The 9,383-nt window shown below is 35.9% G+C and overlaps 1 long non-coding RNA gene across 1 annotated transcript; it reads left to right on the top strand.

Annotated features, from left to right (window-relative positions):
- Positions 1-3,328: 3,328 nt before the first annotated feature.
- Positions 3,329-9,178, top strand: LOC144980944 (uncharacterized). Its single transcript, XR_013646990.1, has 3 exons — positions 3,329-3,542; positions 4,141-4,294; positions 5,307-9,178. It is a non-coding gene; the product is annotated as an uncharacterized LOC144980944 (long non-coding RNA).
- Positions 9,179-9,383: the final 205 nt, after the last annotated feature.

The raw sequence follows: 9,383 nt of genomic DNA on the forward strand, positions 1-9,383 counted from the left end.
CTTTACAGGTGTTTAAAGAGTATTGTCTTAGTATGCTTTTGACGAACTGAGCATGTGTTGTTGAATATGTGTCTGTCTGTAAATAGTTTAACGTGGTGATACAACATTGTTCTACAAAATATGGAACAAGCTTCTTTAATAATCTGTGTTACATGATTGTCCTCACTTTCAAAATGACTTTCCATGGCATGCTTATCTAAATCTGTAAAAATTGATGGCCCTAATCTTTCTGTTACTTTTATTATCACTTTACTTATTGTTGTGCTATTGACTGCTCTCAAAGGTCCCTCCTTGTGTGTAGTTAGAATTTCTCTCAAACAAAGGTCAGCTGCTGTAATAACTTTATAAAAATCTTCAGATGGATATAATAATCCCCCCCTGTCTTTTCTTTCGGTAAAACTAGATGATGATGGTTTGCTTGAATCAGGATTGTCTAATGAGGCTAAAAATTCTGAACAAACAGAACATTTGATTTTGTCTCGTAATTTCCTTGCGATAAATCCAGACATATAATACAAAACATCTGAATGGTACTCTGAGGGCTGGCAAAGGGTTTTCGTAAAGATCATAGTTTTTCTGTCCAATTCAGGTTGAAAAGAGTTTGTCGAATTGTCAACAGTAAAAGATGAATTTTCTTGGAAAAGCTTATTTTCGGGGGCAGGTAAGCAATTAGCATTTTTGGAACTCAGCACACCATTCTTCATCAAAAGAGACCTGAGGGCATATTTAAATTGAAGGACATTCGGGTTATTATTCCAGCCACCTCTTCTTCGTATCCTTGAAAACAATGTCTCCAAATGATCTTGAGAGAGTCTGTAAGTAAGTATGTATTTGTAGTTATTGGCCAAAAGTCGCCGAGATATCAATTCTATGGATGTCAGTGTTGCCAAAAATCCAATAAATCCAGTTTTCCTCTTTGATTGTAGTATTGGCTTGTTAGTATTGTCACATAAAGATGATATATAATTTCTGGCAAAATGAATAAACTCTAATTTTTCCTCAAGATTTTCCTTTGTAATAGGGCTTTTAAATCCTTTTGTACAGAAACTACTGCTGTTGCATAAATCAAACAATTTATCAAATATACGAATAAATTTACAAGTCGCTTCACTTCCAGCAAATTCAGGCAACTTCAAGTCATCCCGAAGAAACATAATGGCAGAAGCAACAGAAGAGCTTAAAGTTTGGGCAGCAAGAGAAACTTTCATTTTATTTTTCACATAATCAATATGTCTTCCTTTTAGCTTGTTGGCAAGGTTTCAATTACTTTCCAGCTGCAGCTTGTGAAGTGCAACAATATAAGACCAATCAATTCTCTCCTCTCCACGGCGCAAACATTTCAGGTCACCCAATGCATTTCTAACATTTTTTAACAAATGACAGGCATCAAAAATAAAGGGAATGGTTTTAGATGAATCCAAGGGGTGAGGAAACTCAGGATCAATGACATCTGAACTTATAGTGCATCCAATAGCAGTTGCAGTCGCTTGGTTAACATAAGCTCCATCACACACAACCCCTTGAACAGAGAAGCCTGCCTCAGACAGCCAAACTATCCCATCATTAATAATCCGTGCTTGCTGGGCTGCACTAATCTTATCAACAAGAAAATAGCCAATAGGGTGCTTAAAATATCGCTTTTGTCCAACGATGAGAAGAGTAAGACTTTCTGAAGCTAATGTGTCTGGTGATGCAACTTGAAGATGACCATGGTTCACATAGCCAGCATAGGTCTGGGATGCAGGGTCAAACACAACTTGCTTCCGAATAGACATCGAATCAAACATAAGACAAACATCCTTCATCAAATCATCCTTTTTAAGTTGAGCTTGCAAGGTATTAAAAACATCTGTAATAAATCCTGGGAGACATTGTGGGATGCAGACCACCTACGAATGGTATCCGCATGAGGCAAATGCAAATACTTTCTCACATAATTATAAGCCTGAGCACTATAGAAGTGCAAGGAAACAGCAAAGGATTTTAATTCATCAGAAAAACGCATATTATTTTTGGACATATGGGCAGCTTTTAATTCATTTTCAATTAAAGTGAGGGTTTCCGCAGCAAAATTTTCTTTTAGGATGTCAACATTTTCTTCTTTCAACAACTTTTTCTTCTTCAAATCTTCCAAAAGGGATGAAATTTTTACATCTCGACGGGCCAACTTCTTCCTCATGCTACTGAGTTGTTGTTTTTGATGAAGCATCTTTTCTTGGCAAACAAGCAACTTATTTTGGGTCTCTTCTAAGTGGCTTTCAACTGAAGAATAGGCATAATTATGTTCATCAACTTTAGGGGTCTTACTGGGTGTAGCATCTTCAAATGGAGAATTGGGAGCAGCTCGTTTTCGAGGGGATGATCTTGTCTTTTTAATGGCAGGAGACTGTTTATGTTGGGGATAATTTGGAAATACAGATGGGACAGCATTCTCTCTCAATTTTTTTTGGTCTAAACCGAGATAATAATCTTCTAATAAAAAATGGACACTACAGACCCTATCATTTTTTGTAGGTCTCCACTCTGACCCATCTACATTCTTCCTGCTGATTTTAGTAATCCACTTGGACAACAACTCAGGCTTCTTCCATGGAAAGCTGAAAATAAGTGAGGCATTCTAACTAGGACTATCTTGACAATTGGTGTACTATAGTGAAAAACAATCTATCCAGTTGAATTATTTTCTATTGGCAAGGGAAAGACTCCATGGAAAAAAAAGCAATTAGACGTCTAGTACTATACTTATATATTTGTCTTTATCTAGGTCTTCCTGTCAATATACTTATATACTTGTTGATATTCATCTCGGTTCATGTATCTCAAGTTTTGAAAAATAACCACACTACTCTTACACGCCTAGAGTGGAGTGCTTATACTTTGGCCTTTGCAGTTAATTGCAATCGCAAGCTCTCCTCCTCAATTCGAAAACGCATTATAGTTATAGGTTATTATAATACATGATTACACACATTCTCTAACTTCATTTTTACCTCAGGGGAATAGTTCAGATCAGTATGTAGATTTATTTATAAAAATACTTGGGAGACCTTCCATTCTTGCTCTAGTACTAGGGGGTTTGGGAGGGGGGAAACTTTAAAAAAAAAAAAAAGTTTTCCCCCTCCCAAACCCCCTACTAGAACAAGAATACTTGGGATGTAGTAGCTTATGGAAGGTCTCCCAAATACTTATGAGATATAGACTCTATATCTAAATCTATCTAGATCCTAGAACATTATCAGTCTCCGTCGCAGTCGTCAGTAGCCCAAAATGGGAGTGAGTATTTTCCGCCGGGCGGAAAATAACCCTTTTTTCTTATTCTCCGCCGGGCTTATCCTAGGGTCTTGTGACCCCCGGTCGTGTCAAAGGTCACATCCGGTCGACCGTGGCGCCAACCGCGAAGCCATGATTGTTTTGTTCGATTGTCAATGGTTGTGACTCTTGATTTCCAAGCACTTTTTCATCTTATTTACAATTGCAAAAATGCAGTTAACCAATTGCAGACTGAGACTGATACCATTTTTCTTCGTCAGGATTCTGTAGAGGTAAGAATTTGACTTTTCCTCTTTTTGTTTTTGTTTTTAACAAGGCTCAGACTCAGGACAGTGAAGTGTATAGCGAGCAATGTCGATGGCGATATGAGTATGAGTATGAGGAGATAGATGAATGAATGAGAATGTAATTGTATTGCAATAACAACACGCCTTGCCGACTGTCACGTGTGCCATGTGTTCTGCATTCCAATGTGATCTTTATGGATTAATCCTTCGTTGATTTTACTTCTAATATTGTGTAACTGTGTGCATTGTAACTGTAACAACTGGGCAGTTTTCAGCAGCAGTAGAAGCGGTGACACAATTTTTAGAACTTTGGAGTGAAATTGAGATGCCTCATGATGATGATAATGACAATGATATAAGATATACAGTACTGTAATGAAAAACGATATAATTTTAACCATTACTTTTTTAACAAATTTATTTATTTATTTATTTATTTATTTGGTTATTTATTTATTTATTTATTATTATTATTATTATTATTATTATTATTATTATTATTATTATTATTAACTTAAACAATGACATTGGTATGTGCCATTTTCACTGCAGTGAATTTAATTATTATTTTTTTCATTGACAGCTAGCATGAAAGAGTCCAGTTGACGGTACTGGTACTGGTGTCCTGACAATCAAGAAAGATAGCTGGCTCAAGATGTGTTGTGGCAATCTTGTTAATCAGCAAACCATCATCTGTGCCAGCAGAGCAGAGTATCTGCATGCACTTTTTGAAACTGGTTAGTAATGCTTTGAAATCTTCATGTAGCGCCTTACATTTTTATTGCAGAGATGCCAACCAGTACAGGTTTCCCGTGTTCTGTACGGTTTTTCTTCCGAAGTACGGGCATACGGTTTTATCATGAAAAATACGGGATTTGGTTGAAGTGAAAAATCCACGAAATTACGATCACAACATGAAAAGTGTTTTCATGCAGAAGAGCTTTCATTGTCGATACTGAATTTTGTGAATCTTGCCCAGCCTAGTGCTATATGAGTAATTCACTGCCCTTTTTCGAGTACGAGTTAACGAAGTCCGATTCGACCTTTTCGCGTTGATATCGATTTCTGCACTGCGCAGTAAATACAGGTTTTTGTCCTAAAATACAGGTTTTTGGTCTTGAAAATATGGGTTTTCAAAAGGCAAGGTTGGCATCTCTGTTATTGGTGATCAATACAGGACGCTCGAGCATTGGAATTTCGAACAAGTCGGGACCATGCCTGTTTGTTCGAGATTTCCGTGTTTTTGAGTTTTCCAATTAGAGTAATTTACACAGGATTTGAGGGAGGTAAATGTGGGTGTTCTTGATAAAATTCGTATTATAATTATAATCATAACTCCCCATTATTATGAACTCTGTAGAGAGTCGATAGTGAGACTGCAATTTCCTTTTCTGTGTCAGTTCAACACAATCAATTAGTGGGGAAAAAAATTCAACAGATCGCAAGGGAGTGTCCACTATATGAACGAAGTAAAGGGATTAAAATTGGGAATTGTACCAAGTTTGAGATTTTTGTGATTTCGAGATTTGCATGCTCGAGTATAAATGCTCGTTAATCTAAATGATAGTTTGTTGTCAAGAGTTTTGTCCTGTATGGAAATTTCAACTGTGTTGGTGATGGTGAGAATGATGGCCATTTAAAAAAAATTGGTATTGACAAATTCAATTTATGACAATGATTTTGATTATATAGACCTTTCCGAAAATTGCTAACGAAATGCCTCTTTTCTATTTCCATTTTTCAAACCAGAGCAAGATCAACCATCTTTGTGGAACTTCAGACAAAGCGGTTGCAAACAAGTGGTGTTGAATTTTCCTGTATTGAGGCGAAAGAGAAAAAATTTTCTGGGAGTTTGCGAAAGCAAATTGCATTTGATTTGGAGCTAAATCTATTTTCGCCATTTACCTTTTTTTTTGTCTCAAATAGATTTGATTTTGTAGTTCAAATTGATTAGATACTTATCTCACAAGCAGCATTTTAAAAAATAAAAACATGAGGGTAGTGCGTCATATCATATTAGTTTTTGTGATTACAGTGATGAATTCGTAAGATATAAATCATATTTGACCACAATAGTGTTTAAATTTTTCAGCATTTATTTTCTTAGGGAATGGGTTAGCGAATCATTTATACGTTTTTTAGACAGATCAATCTACACAATTTCGTGTTTTCTTGTCCTATGATGGTCATTATTTTGAAAATTTTATGGATCAGCTTATGTCAAATAAGTCTTTTCTCAAATTTCCGTTTTGCATCATTTTCTGATTTTCTAAGAACCATATATGTCATTTTCCTTTAGATTATTTTCAAATTTATTCAGAATATTTTTTATGATGTGTTTTGCATCACGATGGAAACATTTCGGGGTAAATTAAAATTTAGAAGTTTTTTTAATTTTAAAAATTAATTTTTTTCCTGTCGATCCGCACCACAATTTCAGCCGAAATTAAAAAAATTGTACAGCATTTCTTTCTAGACAATTTTTTTTTTATTAGAAATTGATCAATTTACAATATTTGACTATTCTCTTGTTCCATATTGATTATACTTTGAAATTTTGATGGACGTTGTCTGCAAAATTAGCTTGTTTATCAAATTAATAAAGACATTTTGTTTTTTTTCTCAAAATATCATTTTCAGATTTTCTGACATTCATAGCTGGATTGCTTCCCATCAGATTGTATACCAAATTTGGTCAGAATCTTTCGTATGATGGGTATTGCATCATGATGGATTTGGTTTTGGGCTAAACTAAAATTTAGTAGTTTTATGAATTTTTAAATTGGATTTTTTCGTTCCATGCCAAATTTTCAATCGTAATCGAAAAACAATTCTTTAAATATATTTTTCAAGACTTGCTAAGCCTTTCCATCGTGATGTAGCTCTTGTAGGGAACATTGTGTGTAAATTTGGAAGATTTTGTTGGTGCATCAGTGTCGGAAATTATTTTTTTTTGTGGGGTGGGTGGGGTTGGTCTCATTTTAGCCTATATTGTCTTGTGTCATTGAAGACATTTAAATATATTGAGCTTTTTATATAGCGCAATATCCACTAAATGTGCTCAAAGTGCTTTACAAGGGGGCAATGGTCAACAGCAACGCTTGTTATGCGATATTACAATTTTTTTGGACAGAGACAATACTGTTAACAGCCGGGTACTCCTTTTACACCTGAGTATGTTGAGAGAATGTGAGTAAAGAGCCTTTTCCAAGGACTCAACTATGCGCCGAGCGAGGTTTGAACCCAGGACCTTCCGATCCGAAAGCGTCTGTCATACCATAAGACCACATAGCCACACATTTGTTTTTAGCTTTTTTCTTCTTTTTTTTTGTGTGTATGTGTGTTAATCATCAAATTAGACCTCCTACCACCTGAAATAACAGGGGAATACCAATATTGGCACTGCGATAAAAAATGGATTTTTGACTACAGGTTCTCCTTTAAGGTGAAATATTTCCAAGCTCAGATGAGGGTTTGTTTTAAGCGGACTGTAGTGCGTTCCAACGTGAGATAATTTTTTTTTTTCATAATAAAATGTATTCACTGCCAGTTGTGACATATATCATATAGGTTGACTGCTTAGTTCTGATCTCCAGTGCTATTACATACTTGAGTACCTATCATCAGGCCTATTACACACTGAGTCCCTACCACCAGCGCTATTAGTCATTGAGTCCCTACCACAAGTCCTGTGAGTCACTGGGTTCATACCACTACTGTTAGCCACTGAGTCCCTACCTCTAGCCCTATTGGCTACTGAGTCCTCACCACCAGCCCTGTTGGCCTTTGAGTCCATACCAATACCACTCGCCACTGATTCCTTACCACCCGTCCTGTTAGCCACTCAATCCATACCACTAGCCCTGTACTGTTAGCCACCATAGAGAATACAGGACTCCTAGTCTGTGTTAGCTACTAAGTCCAGAGCTGCCAACCTACTGCAAAAAATGCGGAATTGTACGCATTTTCAGTGATTGTACGCTTGTACACATTTCCCCCAAGATTGTACCCATTTTTAGTGTGCAGAGTCACTTCAGTTTTCTTTAGTTGTAATTCATATTATTACTAGCCTATTGAGAAACCTTGGTGACCAAGTGGATATTCATATATTTTTTTGACCAATTATGATCTTCATGCTGGGAGGTAGAATTCTGAAAGGATTGGATTATAGTCTTGGGAACATCATTGTTGCTGCAATTGAGCTTGTGTGGTGTGACTCTATGTAATTATACCTTCCTCTTACTTTCACAATGGTTAGTTTCCATCAATTTCAGAATTGTACCCATTTTTATGAAATCTCCCCCATTTTGAGGTCCCATTGTACACATTCTCATCAGATGGGGTTGGCAGCTCTGCTAAGTCCTACCACTAGCCCTGTTAGTGTTAGCCACTGAGTCCTACCTCTAGCCTGTTAGCCACTGAGTCCCTCCCACTGACGTGCTAGCCACTGAGTCCCTACCACCAGCCCTATATCTGACATGGCGGTTTTTTGCAAAAAAAAAAATCCCAAATTTTGCGAGCTAAAAAACCCAGCAAAAATTTTGCAAAAAGTTGCGATTAATTTTCCTAAAAACCCATAATTCGTTCATGAAAATGAAAGGGTTTCACGGTGCTTGCAACAAATGTAAGGTCATATCAGCGTCAGTTAAAAGGAAGAAAATGGGGTCTAGTAATAAGTTCTAGAATTACAATTAAATTACCCAAGAAAAAGGAAGAACACGCTATCAGTGTACTTATTTTGAGATTATCTAAATGCTTCATCCTGACACAAGAACAGGTCCCCCAATGATGATAATGAAAATTTGTCAAAAAGGAGGAAAATCTACCGGCCCGTCAGTCAAGCCCAAATCTAATGCAAATATAACATAGCTATTCATAGTTATTTAATATATTATTAGTCCTAAAGCACTTCTGATCATTAGACACATCCTGACCTTTTGCAAATATAATTTAATGAATTGTCATTTCCAATTACACATTTTAGAGGCCTATAACTATAATGTCGCCCTCCATATCATTATCAAGTTATTGTTATTATGATAAACTTTTGGCCAAAAGACAGGAGGTATTTGTACATAACAAACCCGGTTAGTGTCTGTATTATTGCAACCTTGTGATGATGCAGCATATAAATAAGAATCTTTAATTAATTGCAAAACAAATTCCATCAACAAATCAAATTTAAATTAGCCTTTAAACAATCATTTCTTAAATCGATCAGCCTAACTTATTATCTCTCTATTACCAAATGATATCTATAAACATAAAATGAAGATAGAAGGGTGGCTGACTGAGAGAGAAATATGGATATGAAAGAAAGAGGGAGAATTGATGAATTTATTTTTTAAAAATTGTTTTATAATTAGACACAAGTTGTATTGAATGAATACTATTAACAAACTCAGAACAATCAAACAAAAAAATGAAAAAGGAAGAAAAATAAAGGACAGGCTTATAAAACTTTTAAAATCGTCAAATGTACTATCATGCTACAGCTAAAAGGTACATTTACACCCATTTGCTCCATCCCCTTCCCTTTCGATCATCTTCTCATCCATGGCCACCATGTGTCTTGTGCTACTTTTGATTTTGACATTTGGCGCCAGTGTGTCTAGACTTACGTCATAAATAAAGGAGTGTCACCAAAATTCATGCAACTGAGTAGAGGTGTCAAAAAATGATAGAAGGCATATTTTTTTTCGTGAACTACCACAAAAAAAGGTTTGACATGACAATAACAGTGGAGCATTAATGAATAAAAAATGGCGGAAATATAACAAACCCGACTTGTGTCTGTATTATTGCAACCTTGTGATGATATAAGAA

The sequence above is a fragment of the Berghia stephanieae genome, chromosome 10 (assembly GCF_034508935.2).
Source record: "Berghia stephanieae isolate SIO BIC M18660-M18661 chromosome 10, UCSD_Bste_1.3, whole genome shotgun sequence".
Taxonomy (NCBI): domain Eukaryota; kingdom Metazoa; phylum Mollusca; class Gastropoda; order Nudibranchia; family Aeolidiidae; genus Berghia; species Berghia stephanieae.